Below are 15620 nucleotides of genomic sequence, written 5' to 3' on the forward strand. Positions count from 1 at the left end.
GTTTGAATAAGAATTATAGTTCTGGATTCACTTTCCCGTACATAGCCTTACTCTTCTCCTATTACTTCTAAAATGTCTTCAGTTAAAGGCTGCAATGTTGCTTGTACACTGGTGATCCTGTCAGTTTTCCATTAAAGACATTATGAGAACTCCTTTAATCTCTGCAAACAAGAAGATATAGGCATAGTATTTAATTTAAATGAAAGAAGTATCCTACAGGTGATACTGAAAAGTAATGTAGTAATTGCAGAGACTCTACAGCATTTGTTGAGAGTGCATTTTAGTGCAGACAACACCTATATACCTTTGGAGAAATTATACTTCCCTGTTGGGTCATAAACATTTTGTTAGTACTTTGATAACCATAATTTTCATATGTTAAAATAACTCTATGGGTAAAGTAATTTGAGAAATTACTTCCCTCAATGGCTTCACAAGGAACTTCCTATTTTAGTGATGAATTTTTATATTAAAAGGTGCTTGCCTGTACCGGATTACTAAAATGAACACTAAGATGTTCATGCTTTTGTTTACCTGTATTTGGATCACTGCAGTACAGTTTGGGTCTATGCCCCACCCCCCTGGGCAGCTGTATTCATCTCTGCAGGCAGATGTCAAGCAATCCATTTTCAATACACTTTCTGTGGAGTTTTTACTGGTAGAAATTACTTAAATGAAGTAAAGCAGCACCCAGTGGCATACCCAGAAACAGCCTTTGAATTTATTTTTTTTTTAATTTTCTAAAGTTTCAAAGACTTACCTTACAGGTTCTTACTGATCTCTGGTTTGTTTTCCAAGAAGTCAATCAACAGATGGTATATAGTTTTGCACTAAAGATTGGGAGATTTTATTGATGGGTTATTTACTGTCAAATATTCAAAGACAAAGTACTGCTTGTTTTTATACTTTACACTCAAAGCATTTTTGGAAATGATCCTTTGATTTGTCTTTTGTAAATTGTCTTAGTTTGCACTGTTGAAATAGTTTCTGCAACAAGGCTTTCCACTCTTAGCATCTTGTAATTCAAGGATGTGATTTTTACACTGAGAGAAAGGTAGGTGTAACTTCCACTCAGAACCATCAACAGCACCAGGGAGTCTCACTCTTCACAGTAAGACAAGGAAGACGAGGCACACAAATAGATACACAATTACTTCTTGTCCCACTGTGTTCAAGGTTTTTGTTCTTTAGAATGAGGAATAACATTTTTCATTCTACCTCAAAATTTATTTATATTTTAATGTTAGCTTTCAAAGAGCTTTTGAACTACTTAAAGAATGCATTTCAGACAGGAGAGGCTGCACTGTTACAGTATTTCTGGTGTATTGCATATACCTTACGTGAGAAGTAACTTCGAGTGCAAAGTAACTGACCTGTAATTACTAAATGACATTTGGTCAGCTGGGCAGTTGATAATTACAAAACCAAACTGTGACAGGAACAATTAATCTGATCAATTTGAGTATCCATTGCTGTAGCATTCTTTAGTGTACGTATGGCTCAAATACACTCCTATCATACTGTGACATGAAAAAAAACCCCACATAATTATGTTTCATTATCATCAGACAGAGAAGAGAAAGGGGTGAATGTGTGAGAGTGTCACAAATAATGAACATGTTAAGTAAAAGCTGTACATATGAATGTACTTGAAATAAAAAGGGTTTATAGTGAAAGCATCTAAGTTTCAAAAGCGTGGCCCATTTTTAACCCTGCATGACGATGGGCACTCTTGTAAATGGGGATTTTTATTATTATTATTATTATTATTATTATTATTATTATTATTAATTTCTATTCTTCTTAAGGGTTCTAAGTTGACAACAACCTGTCAGTATCAGCTCCTACATGGCTTCAGGATGAAAACATTTGTGAGGACTGTTCCTCTATCATGCTTTGACCCCAACCAGCAGCTAAACCCCACGCAGCCACTCGCTCACTTCCCCACAGTGGGATGGAGGAGTGAAAAAATTGAAAAGTAAAAGTGAAAAAACTCAAGAGTTGCAATAAAGACAGTTTAATAAGGAGAGCAAAGCCACACACACTAGGAAAGCAAACCAAGGAATTAAGTTGTCACAGCAAATCAAGGAATTTCCTATTCCATCACTTTGCCTGGCATTGTGCATCTTGCGGTATTCTTGCAGATCCACTAACTTGAAGTGAGATAAAGGGGCTGAAGATATCTTTTCCCCTGTCCCATTGGAAGATCTCTAAAACACCTGGGACAGCTGAAAGATGAGTCCACTTTTTGTTTGAATTAGATACTATGTTCTTTTATTCTCACATGATCAAAATCCCATCACTTGGATACACTAACTATGGCTTGTCCCACCTTCTTTCCACAGAAATTTTTTAGAAAATTTAGTAGTAGACTAGCCCTTGTTTTCTACTACTGCTACTTGGTTTTGATTTTCTCCTTCTTCTTTTTTTTATCTCATCTTCTGCACTGTGTAACCACTGGTGATCACTCTGCTCCCTTCCATTTTATTCATTCCAGCAGTCAGTAGCTTGAATTCTCTTTCTCTGTTAAGAAAGCCAGATATAAATGATTTGTTTCTCCTGAGCAAAGCAATGTTATCTGTGCTGCAAGCTCTTCTCTACTGACAGGTGCACAAGAGAGTTTATATGACAGCATTTCAGTAACTACAGTGCCAGTTTAAAGTCTCATATGTCTGCTCTGGATGTCCCTTTATGCCATCTCCGTGATACCCTCTCTCCTCTTTCAGCTGTGCATATAGTACAAGCCTGTGGCTGAAAATTTTTCCTCTTTACTATTAACTAGAACAGTTGAGGTAGAAATGGCTACATTGGTCTTGGCACAGTAGTCTATGTTAACACTGTTAAGACCATCTAAGTATGAGTGGTCTTAATTACAATGCTAATAAAAACCCAGTTTCACTCACTTCACATAAAATATTGTAATTATGTTTCTAGGTCTAGAGACAAACACAGAGCTACTAAATAATATTTAGGAAAGTATATCACTTTGTTTTCATCTTGCTAATATATTGTCTTTATTTTGCTAGAAACTTCAAAAAAAATTATGAAGTGGTAGGCCTTTTCACTTTTTCACAGGAAAAAAGCATAAAAGTGTACCTTCTATCTGGTATTTAAATCCTACACTGACAGTCTTGCTTTCAAAAGCAATTCTGAATGCATTTCTGTGTTTAGTTTTGCCATTTTATTGTATTTCTCTTTTCTGATGAGAGATAATACTTCTCTTTTTATCTCTGTTTTGTGCACAGTCTTTACACTGATTAAGACTGAGTACTAATGGCTGTCACTGAGTGCTGTGCTGTATCCCCATATTATGTGCTTTCTGTAGCACTAAAGTGGCATTTTACACTCTGGGGTCCCTCTGGGAACATTAAACCATGGTTGTTCTTGATTTCATCATCAAGATACTGTGCCTGAATTATAATACTGAATTACTGTGTACCTGGCATATATTTCACTTGACTTAAGATTAGGAAAGTGTTCTATTTGTTCAATAAATGAATTAATGACAAGCTCTGCAGGAGTAACATTTCTTAAGGGGTAAAGGCAGAGTTAGGGTGTTAAGTTGGAATGTTAACTGAAGACTGCACAACAAATACTGGCAGATTTCTGGGGCCAGTTCTTGTCTTCTCATCCCCTGCTCTGCTAAGGATCTTGATGAATGCTTTGAGTTTATGGCATTCACATTTCAAAATTATTTCTGTTGGAAAAAGGCTTTAGTCATGTAAAGTGGCATGATTTAAAAAAAAGGTAACTAAGGGTGTATTATTGCATAAATTTAATGGAACATCTAGTTGTGGTTGGGGTTTTTTGAGTTAATGTTAGATAAGCAAAGATTATAAATTTTTATTGCCTTCCTGTTTCCAGCTGTTTTGTGTAACATACTATTCTTTCTCATCTTGAAAAGAGACTGAATCAAACAAATTTACAAGGTGACTTAAAATATTATTTTACAAAATTGTGGGCTTAATATTGAAAACGTATGTTGGTGTTTTCATCTCAACTCTGCTTTATACTGCTTTTGTGTTTCTCCCCTTCCACTGGCCAGCTGTTCCCTCTCCAGGGAATAACCAAAAGGACAGTATTTTTCCCACTCTTCCAAGAAGTTTCTCTCTAAGGTTTTTCTATGATAGTAATAGTCAGCAACAATTATTTAAGTGAAAGTGAGCTAAAATTTGACATATATTTAAGTAGTAGTAGTACTGGTTAAAAAATGTCTATGTTTTATTTGGATAATTGCAACTTTGCTCTTTGGACTCTGCTGTTAATTCACTACAGTGGAAGCTGGTAGCAGCTGTTCACAAACAACTTTGGGATGCAGAATTTGACCTCTGTTCTGCTGCTGTTTAGGGTCCTGGTTCTGGTCTTCTTGAAGGCTGAAGGGAGTGAGTCTAGATGAGAACCTGTCTGTACTCCCTGTTTATCTGGGTTTATCATTCACTCCTACAGTGTCTGCCTCACTGGAGATGGGAATACTGGCTAAAGGTTTCTATTTTTTTCATCTCTGGGCAGCCAGAATAAGCACCTAGAAAATAATTTCAGGCAATGAATTTGATAAGCAAAAAAAATCAGATGTGAATATCTGGTGAAAATGCTTTTTATGAAGTTAGAAGAGGAAAAAAACCCCAGTATTATGTGTGCAAGATGAATGCCTTTGTGCTACTTTCTGAGGTATGCAGCAGTCACAGAAGGAGCATTGCACTGTACAGTTCCTCTCTCCACTGGTCTGGGGAAAACATGTTGTAGTTGTATCAAAACATTTGCAAAAGCTTTCTATTTTGTATTTGAAAATATTCAGTGGTAGGGAAAGAAGGGTAATTCACTGAAAGACTGTGTCATTTGACATAGGTAGTATGACATTTTGAATGAGTAATAAATATATTTGCAGCTTTTTCAAGCAGTGTAGTGCTCTACTGTATATGCCATGGATTTCTTTCTATTCATAACTCTCTTGCCAATTGCTCCTCTGATTTATTAGACTGATGTGTGAATGCAGAGGATCACTTTTCTATTGTAGAACATATTTTTTATTACTGTTCTCATCATCCAGCAAGCCATGGTAAGCCTTTACACACTATATATAGAAATAAAATAACCTAGATTGATATCAATATCTGTAATTTGGTGCTTTCTCAACATATCTCTACTAAAAAGGTTGGCAGCAAAATGATTTCAATAAGGAAAATCATAGTCCTGATAAAAAGGATCTGCCAAATGAAACTTTTAAGGTAAAGACCATCAGTTGATCTTCTAAATGTGTTTAAAAATACAAAGAGATGGCTGTTACTAAGCTACTGAGAATGGTAGCAGCAGAAGGCACAGGTTTGTAGAGACATAACACCTAAGGCTCTAAAACAGAAACGCCCATCTTGAAAACAGTACATATGTGTGTGTGTGTATATATATATATATATTTATACACACACACACACACACACATACACACACTCATTTATTATATAATACCTATTTTATATATATATTTAAAATTTTGCATATTGATCTGTGCGTAACACAAAGTGTATTAGCTGTGAGGCAGGTGTTTACTTGTGCTGCCTTCTAATTCATTTATAAAACTCACGTAAATGGAGAGATTGAGGAAAGATTCTGCAGGGCAGCTTTCTGCTTCACTGAAATTCTTAAACTGCAGGTCGTGGCCTGCCTTTATGAACTTAGACAAAAATTAAAATTTCATGTGCCTGGGGTTCTGTTAGCAAAACTTGCTACCAAGGAGGGATGTTGTTAGTATGCGTTCATTAGCTCTTGAGGGAGTAGCTTGCTCCCAAAACACTTCAGGACAGAAAATTCTCGTGACTGAGAGATTCTTTGAAGGATAATACCTCATTTCTGAGAAGAGAACACCTCACATTCAAATCACAGTATAGAATGTCCTGTGACCAGAGGTCATCAGGTGATCATGATGTTCAACATAATAAATTGTAAATGTATTTTTCATCTGAGAAGAGGCCTTTTGTTTATTCTGTGAGGCAAACTGAGGTAACTACAGCAAACATCAATAAAAAGGAACTTCTTGAATTTCCAATTAGAGCTGAAATGTCAGATAGAGTTGTTTTCTTGTTTGGGCTTAAATGACTGGAAAAAAAATTTCTTTGGTCTTGTTTGTGTTCAAATTGACTAAATCCCATTTATGATACCCTTAATTGAAGAGAGTGAACTACAGCTTCAGAAATGTTCGTATATCACTGAGGTGATGTCCTTTGTTGCTGTTAAAATATTTGTAAAAGTGACATACTGCTATCTCTAAAAAACTTACTTTTGCTTTACATTAAAAAAATTGAATTTTCTTTACTTTGTTAAACTTCACTAGGTATCTGGTTATAGGAATACCAGGATGTTTTGAGTTGAAGTATATATGTCAGTTCTTTTCACCAATAATAAATATAAACCTTCATTCTCAAATAGGTACTTAATCATTTTTAAATACCAGAAAGTAAATGATCCGAACCGTTGGTGTTAATCATAATTTTTTATTTAATGTCAGACAGTACTAAATCAGTTGACTGGCTGAGTAATGCCAATGTCTTTGCATCCTAAATTAATATTGGTATCACACTGTCTATGAAGTGCACACTGCTGAACCTTCCATAGCATTGTGCATTTTTTGGAAAACAAAGACCCTGAATCAATATCAAGTAGTTAGGTACCTACTGAGGGCTTTAGCATGTGTGTATTTTATCATATTTATATGTGTTCCTCAGTTTATAATGTAGGTCAGTGCCAGTCTCTTCATTTTAGGAGATACTGCTTTCAACAGTGGGATTGAAAATTATCTTTCTGATGCCTTCTCAGTCAGACACGCACTAAAGGTCAGCTCGGTGCTTGCAGTTAGAAGTGTTATTTGGAAGATCCCACTAGTCCTTCATGATTACAGTAGCATACTTGTGTTGTCCTTCAAATGTAATGTTTTTTGAAAGTATTAGACTAAAGTGCTTTACAATTATAGGTAACTCATGTCTACCCAGGGATTTTTATTTTTGTAAAATCTCAAATCACATGAAAACTTTGATTTATAATAGGTATGGTCTTCCTACCAAGCATGAAAAACAAAATGTGTCACAGAGCAGAATACATTAGGGCTTACTGACTGAGAAAGCAACACATTTATTCATACCTTCTCAGGGCAATTTTAGAACATGATTTTGAGTCTCCTCCTGTTCAGAAAATGGTTTTGACCCTCTGTCAACCCCAGACATAGATCCCAAGATCTAAAATGGTCACTTAAGAGACACTGGGGAAAAAAAAAACCATCTGTACTCAGTAACACAAATAAGATACCCACTCCCGAAGAAAAAAGCTCTTGAGTATTGATCCCATGCTTTGCATTCTCATGTCACACGACCTTTCCACCAAACACCCACCTGGTTTCTATAGACACGGAAAAAAAGATCCCCATCCTTCTCCACACAGTGCAGTTTAACACAGAGGGAACGATTCTTGTTTCATTTTAAGCAGGACATAGTATATATACTACCATATACTGGTAGTTGAATTTATTTACATATGCCTGTTCACAGCTTTAAGATCCCCATCCTTCTCCACACAGTGCAGTTTAACACAGAGGGAACGATTCTTGTTTCATTTTAAGCAGGACATAGTATAACATTGTATATATACTGGTAGTTGAATTTATTTACATATGCCTGTTCACAGCTTTATGTTACCTTTGTATCTGATCTAAAAAGTCCTAATGAGAAAGCCATTCTTAAATGGGACCTACATCCAAACCCTGATTTAGATTCCTTAAACAAATTAGACTTTGGAGTTAATGCAGCAATTTGCATAACATTCTGCTCTATTTTCAGCTAAAATTGCTCAGCACTTTTTTAAACCTGTAGCAAATTACTTCACTAATGAGGCTAAATTACCCTGTGATGTTACAGGTAAATTTGTCTGTAATAAATCTCGTGCATTTGGAATGTACAGATTTTGCATTGTCTACCCACTGTTCCGTAGTCGTATCAGAAGAAATAATAGAGAGGACTTAAAGTTTGAACCAGTATATTTGTCTTAAGAGATGGGCAGCACTAAATATTATTCCCATATTCTGTTCTGATGAGTTGTTTTCTCCTCTCCACATCCATTTCAAGTTTTAGGAGTGAGCCCTCTGAAACTAGCTAGCAGTGGGGCTGCTTGTCTTCCAAACCCTTCTCCAAAAAATAGTGTAGTTCTTTCCCTCTTAGATGGAAGTCATTTTAGTGATGTAAACAAGGCAAAGGTAAATAACTGAGAGAATTTCTAACTGCAGTAAAAACATGAAGAAACAGAATCATTTCATGGATACGGTGGATAAACAGTCAGTGCAGTCAAGTTGCTGTGCGGCCGTCTTGGCCTCTGCTGCAGTGCCCTGGTCCGTGTGGCCAAACCAGTCAGCTCACACAGCGAACCTGATAAGAACACAGTGGCTGCAGTCAGAGTGTCTCACTACACAGCCTGCTGCCATTTAAAAACTCTTGAGAATTTGGTTTGGATCTTGCAGCTTCTCCTTCCAGCGCTGGTGGAATGGAGTTGCTCAAAATCCATTGACATGAGAAGTAGTTAGCGCTTGCCCTGCTGGTGGGAAAACCAGCGTCTAACAACACTGAAACCAATTCTTACTAATTGTTTCCAGAAGCAGACTTAAACTGAATTGTCCTTTAATTTGGTGTTTATTGGATACATAACATCACCTGTGCTAGCAGACAGTTATTTTTTAGTTCTGTTCTATATGTAACAGAGTGGCATTAAAAATAATTCCATGGATTTAAATACGTGTATTTTGATATATTAAAACATGCTTTCTTAATAGCAGAAATATCATGGAATAAGTGGCAGATGATGCAGTGTGTTGCATCAATTAAACTGGCAATTAATGTCTATGATGTGTAGAAAGGATTGATTGTTGCTAGATTTCCTTCACCTCCTCTGGATGAAGAGTTACTCAATAGTGATTATTAAGAAAAATGTGGAAAGTAAGCATGTAACCATGAATTAATCTTTGAATTAGGAATGTGGAGCTGTTAATAGTGGAACACTTAATGTCTTACTGGGAAGAGGAGATTGTGTTATTTTATCAGCACACTTTATCACTCTGTCAGTCTAACAGATTTTTTTTACCTATTCCTACTTCTTTTCTTTTTCCATTATATTTTACTTTGTCAGGCAGGGTACTCAGAATTAAATGCAGAAAAGGCTGTTTCAGTTATACCTACTGGCAAAATTTGAACAATATCTCAGATACCCACTTGCTGAGTATAAATAGAACAGGAAGGGTGCTTTGGTTTCTGTCACAGAAGTATTTTTAGGCTGTTTTGGAGCACTTCATTATCTAACAGTCTTTGGCTAAACTGTTTAAAACTTGAAGCTTCACTTTTCTTTCTTTTTGTATCTCTAGGTCTAATTTTTGTAGCATCCAAGGGATGCAAGAGGCAATTTCCATTATGCAGTGAAAGAAAGGGTTTTGCTTCTTTTCTTTGCTGTTGGGAGGAATAGAATAATTTTCACTCCACAGATTTCAAAGAATATATTTCAAAATTGGGTTCAAAACCTTAGTGCGAGTCAAAACAGATAATATCTATTTGCTTTAACTTTGCTTCTGCTATTGCAAAGCCATAAGCAATAGCCAGGTTCCAGGGCCAGATTTCTCATAGTTTGATATGAAGAGGTCACTCACCTACATTTTGTTCACTCTGGTCTCTATCCTTGAGATCCACAGTGTCTCTGGTAGCTCTTTCCCACATGTCCTGTTCTTCTCAGCTATTCCAGCTAAAGGTTCACTAGTGTTATACCACTGTTAGCAATTAGGATTAATAAGAAGGTAAAACAGGGTGTAGGGATCAAATGAGGGGTGTGGCCAGACGTGCATGCTGAAGCACAACTTATTTACAGATGACCAATCCCTTTCATCATGCCCTTCTCTATTTCCTCATGTAGTTCCTCCCCCATGCATTTGGAATAACTCTTTTCCTATCTTTGCCCTTCTGCTAAACATCCTGTGAGTCTGGCACGCTGCCACTATCCCATCAGCATGCTCTTTTCCATAGGACCTTTCCATTCGTTCCTCCCTGTGTGCCCACTTTACCAATTAACAAAGCTCAGGCTGCACCTCTCCAAGCCTTGGAGTGGTTCCTTCAGCAGCCCATTGAGCAGTGACCTCCCAGTTCTGGTCTTTGATATTGTCCCTTGCTCTGCAGGGTTTGTGTATGTCAGTGTGGTTTATTACTTTTTCTGTCTTGTCTCCGTTTATACGCTGGACAGCCATTGAGCAGATGTCCTCACAGAACAGGTGCCTGTACATTCCAAGTATCTGCATACCCTTCACATCCTACATTTCATTTCCTTCCACACATTCAGACAATCTGTTGTATTGAATTGGGAAAGCAAGCTATCAAGAACTCGTATGCTAAAATCCTACAGTAATCAAGCATATAGATATATGTATAGATATACTTTCAGACATATTGTCGATGTCTTACTGACTTGTTTTTATCAGCACATATGCTTCAGGCTGGTCATGTGTAGCTCATGGTAGATTAGGTGTCTAACAGACCGCTTTGGGATAAATACCACTGAGTCAAAGATAAGTCTTGAAACAGATAAATTAATTTCTCATAGGCTCTTGGCATGGGGTATAGAAGCTGTCCTTACTAGGAGCATAGTCGACATCTTCACTGCCTCCAGTAGCAGTCTGAACCCCTTCTTGAATTTGTATTTTATTTTCGTAGTGTGGATACGAATACATATTCTCATATGTAAAGAAAAAAAACTTCATATTATGCCAGAGGAGAAGACTTTGTCACCAAGCTGACATGAGTGCACTTTTATCAATATGTGTACTAGAGAGTCTGGCACCTCTTCCTGCCATGGCTGCCTGTGTTTTGGCATCAGTTGGGCCAGTCAAGTGCTTGTGGCCAGCAAGTAGACAGTGACATTAATGGCAGAGAGCCAACTTTAAAGGAAAGTTTGAAAATACCCTGGTAAAAGAAAACACATGGTTCCTCAGATGAAAGAAGGAAGATGCATTCTTCCACAGAAATAGTTCTTTTCCCAAAATTTATGTAATCTCTGTTCTTTCAGTTTTCACTTTGATTGGCATAGATTCCTAATCACAGCTCTGTATTTAACAGCTTGCTAACAGTGTCTTACAAAGACATACACAAAATATTTTCAGTGAGAAAAAAGAAGGAAGATAACTTTCAGAAATTACTGGTATCCATGGATTAAGAGAGTAATGAGAAACAACACAGAACAGATTCACCCAGCCTTGTTAATATTGTTAATCCTTCTCCTCTGATCCTCTTTTTTTATTTTTGAGAAAAGATGGTGTAAAAAGGGGACAATGCATTTGAGACATGGGTAGCTGCAACTGGGCATACTCAGTTGCTGGAGAGTTGAAGATCATTCTTTTGAGAGTAAAGTGGCTACTTTGGGGCTGGTCTGTGTGAGAATAAAGTTGGTCCTCTATATCTCCTGACAAGTTGGTACTCCACAGTTTGTTTTTATTAGGCAAACAGACTCTGACATATTCTATTTTCCTCCTAGATGTAACAAGGTAGCAGCCACTGATATGTCAGTAAATATTATATTAAGAAATGTTTTCTTCATCTTAAGTTAGGAAAGAGATAGAAGTATCAAATTGGGATTTGGGATTTGGGATTTGATGCCCCATTGGTGCAAATTGCTGCTTATCCATCCATCCAGGCATTTTTGGCATAGACATTTGGCAGTAGCATTGCTGAATTCACTGGAGCTGTGACTAACTTAGCTGAGATCTGTCTCGGGAGACTAGGTCAGAATTGTCCTCCAGGCTATGGCTCTTAGCTCCCTAAAGGACTTGAACAAATAATTTCATTTACTTTGCCTCATTTTCCATGCATTTAAATAGATTCTGCTAACATCCATCACAGTCTCACAATTTGTCGGGCACACTTAAACCTGCTGGAGAGTATAGTTTTAAACATCTGTATGGATATTTGATAGAAGCAGGAAGATGGGGTGAGACTTGTGGTGATTAAAGGCCTGTTGTAAAAAAACCAAAACAGCCAGAGCAAGAGATGAGTCCAGATAAAAAACAGCCTAAGAAACTGGGCTCCTGGTTGTGAACAATCAGCTCCATCTCTCCTTGCATGACACAGTTACTCTGCCAAATACCTGACCTTGGAAATTCAAAGAAAGTTTGTAAAATAAATCTTCTGTTTTCTAGGTAAGAATAGATTCTTTCTTCTGAAAAATTTAAGAAATTTTGTCAAGTTGTGTAAAGTGTTATGTAACAACTGTTTCATTTCTGTTTTATTACCCTTTTTTTTTCTGACAGAAATGCATTTTAGATTAATATTTAATGCCTTTGCTTTTAAGAAACTATCTTTGAATCACTTCAGTCTGCTGCTAGCTTCAGGTTCCTGGGAGAAGAGGAGTTGCATGAGCTGAACACTAGTGTGCTGTCAGCTACCATAACTGGAAAGGGAAGGTGCAGCTCAGGAATACTGTCTCAGTGTAGCAGAACCACATATTTCCCTTTAGAAATGAGCAGAAGATAGCAAAACCTGTCACCTGAGAGCATCCACAGGATAAACTGTTGAGAAGCATGAGATGCCACTTGGTTGTGTACAAGGGAAAGAGTGGGGAAAACAGCACAGGCACAGAGTCCTTCTGAATGGAGACAGAGTCCTCTGAGCCTTTAGCTAAATTGTAGCACACAGAATGATTTTTTTCTACGAAGTAATACTTTTTCTCATTCTTACTCTTTTTTTTTTTTAGCAGCAAAGCAATTAAAATATTCATTCAACATATTGTGGTTTAAAAATACAATTCACAAAGATCAGCAGGCATGTTTTCATTCTGTCGTTCCTGATATTACTCATCAGACCAGGCAACTCATATATTTTTTAACTGTATTCTTTCTTCCATCAGATCTTGTTTCTTTTCCGAGGTTGAAGTGTGAAGCTCTGTGGTTGATTCACCTTTTGTAGAACTGATGCATAAATTTTTGTTCCCAGTCTTTTTAGTAAATGTCATCTGTTTTGTCATGTAGGTGGCTCTTCATGTAGCATGCTTGGTTTTTAAAATCTGGTTAGTAGGGGAAGCAAATATATTTTTATATGAAGGCTAAATGGTAATGGATTGTAAACCCAAGCAAACAAAACAAGCAAGATTCACCCCGCCACCTCCCCCAGATTAACTTGGTAATTTTTTTTCTGGCTCAGAAATGAGCTAATTATTTAATTGCAAGTCATCCTCTTAATAAGGAAAATATTTGACTAGTGATACATTTTGCAGCACCTTTTCTCTTTGACCTGCTTTTCTCATTTCTAAACTGAAAGAGGTCATGGTTTCTCTAAGCAGCAGAAGCATAAATTCTCAAAAAGACTGGTGAACTTTTCTACCTGAAATTGATGTATTTTACCAATGTCCATTCTTATCTCTTCATGCATCATATAGTGCCAGCTGCTGTAGTCTTTGAGGTGACCTGCATGTTGCTCAGAAAGTTGCACATTAGTACTGGTATAATGCCTATTTAAGGAAAAATATCCTCATTTATCTTTAAACACTATCACTTTGGCATTTAGATCAAAGCTGTGTGGTAACTGCATAGACATTAAAACATCTTAATTTAACACTGTAACATCATGGTATATATGATTTTTGATAACACAGCTGTTCTATTTTTTGGTTTTGCTGTTACTAAAAAAGTAAGAATATGCCAGATAAACTTAAAGAAGAAAGGGAGAACTTCTGGTTTAGCAGTAAGTCATTGCATATAGCTCAGTTTTGGAACCCTAAAGCCTGAATCGCTTTTCAGTCTTTTCTGAGGTGAATCATAGATTCACATAATCATTTAGGTTAAAAACAATCAAGATCATCTAGTCCAACCATTAACTCAGCACTGCAAATTCCACCAGTAAGTGCTGCATCTGCACACCTTTTAAATACCTTCAGGGATGGTGACTCTACCAATTCCCTGGCAACCCATTCCAGTACTTGATAACCTTTTCAGTGAAGAGTTTTTTCATAATATCTAACCTAAACCTCCCCTGACATAACATGAGGCCATTTCCACCCGTTCTACCACTTGTTACTTGGGACAAGAGACCAACTCTCACCTGGCTACAGACGTCTTTTAGGCAGTTGTAGAGAGCAACCCATTCCAGTGCTTGATAACCTTTTCGGTGAAGAGTTTTTTCATAATATCTAACCTAAACCTCCCCTGACATAACATGAGGCCATTTCCACCCGTTCTACCACTTGTTACTTGGGACAAGAGACCAACTCTCACCTGGCTACAGACGTCTTTTAGGCAGTTGTAGAGAGTGATACGGTCACCCCTGAGTCTCCTTTCCTCCAGGCTAAACCCCAGCTACTTCAGCTGCTCCTCTCAGGACTTGTACTCCAGACCCTTCCCCAGTCCATTGCCCTTCTCTGGACTTGCTCCAGCACCTCAGTGTCCTTCTTGTAGTGAGGGACCCAGAACTGAGCAGAGGATCTGAGTACTCACCAGTGCCAAGCAGAGGGGCAAGATCACTGCCCTGGTCCTGCTGGCCACACTGTTGCTGACACACGCCAGCATGCCACTGGCCTTCTTGGCTACCTGGGCACACGCTGGCTCATGTTCAGCTTGCTGTAGACAATTGCTTTTCCAATAGCCAGCTTTCCAGCAACTCTTCCCCAGGCCCGTAGCATTGCACGGACGTGTTGTGACAGTAACACAGGACCCAGCACTTGACCTTGCTTAAGCTTGTGTTAGATCTATGAAATGGTATAAATTGGTTCTACATAAAGATTTTAAGTTAGTAAATGAAGTCCACATTCCTAATAGATTTTATTGTACTTTGTTTCCTTCTTCCAAGACTTCCCCCTGCAGAGCCCCAAGAACACGTGGCTGTGCAAAAACTCCTTCACAAATATTTCAAATTTTTTGTTGTCCTAAATGTGAAATGGCCAGCTGAAATGCCTGGCTTGTTTTGAGCTTAGCCAACTACACACATGGGGAAATTTCTTGACCTTTTCAGCGTTGTCTGTGTAATTTTCTTGAAGCTAAAACATTGTACTCTTCAGATGTTAGTTATGAACCTGTGTGGTTTCTTAAAATTAGATCCAAGAATGATTACTCTTTGAGGAACAGATAGTGCCACAGAACAATAAAGAAGTATTTGTTTGAAATGGTTTCATAATAAATTGTACTTAGTATTCCTGACCTTCTTGATCAAATATTTTTGTCTCAAATATTTTTGTGCTTTTTTTAGAATGATTTTTACATGAGATACCACATTAGAAATTTTTGTTTTAGGCTACCTTGGGTACACATAAGACTTCTGTTCCTGCATCACTTAAGAGTCTTCCTCAATATTGTTAGAACAAGCTTACCACGATTTATTTCATATTCTTATCTTTATGTTTGTGGTGATTCCTCCTTTTCCTGTCTTCATTGCTCATCCCAGTTTAGTTGATATAATGTCATTACTGAGACTACAGTAGTTGTTCCCATTCCCAGTAATTAAATGTAAAGGCAGGACGCCTAAAAACTTTATCATGCTAAGTGCTTTTTTTTGTTTGCTGTAGCCTTGTGGTTTTTTCTCTAGCTTGTTACTCTCATGTGTTACACTCTGAGGGAGATGAGGTTTCTCCAGCAC

General features: G+C 37.4%; 1 protein-coding gene across 6 annotated transcripts in view; it reads left to right on the forward strand.

The window, feature by feature from the left end:
- The window catches only part of CTNND2 (catenin delta 2), a 646153-nt gene that overhangs the window by 486682 nt on the left and 143851 nt on the right, over window positions 1-15620 (forward strand). The gene's annotated exons all lie outside the window — the stretch shown is intronic.

The sequence above is a fragment of the Passer montanus genome, unplaced genomic scaffold (assembly GCF_014805655.1).
Source record: "Passer montanus isolate IOZ18808 unplaced genomic scaffold, ASM1480565v1 scaffold31, whole genome shotgun sequence".
Classification (NCBI taxonomy): domain Eukaryota; kingdom Metazoa; phylum Chordata; class Aves; order Passeriformes; family Passeridae; genus Passer; species Passer montanus.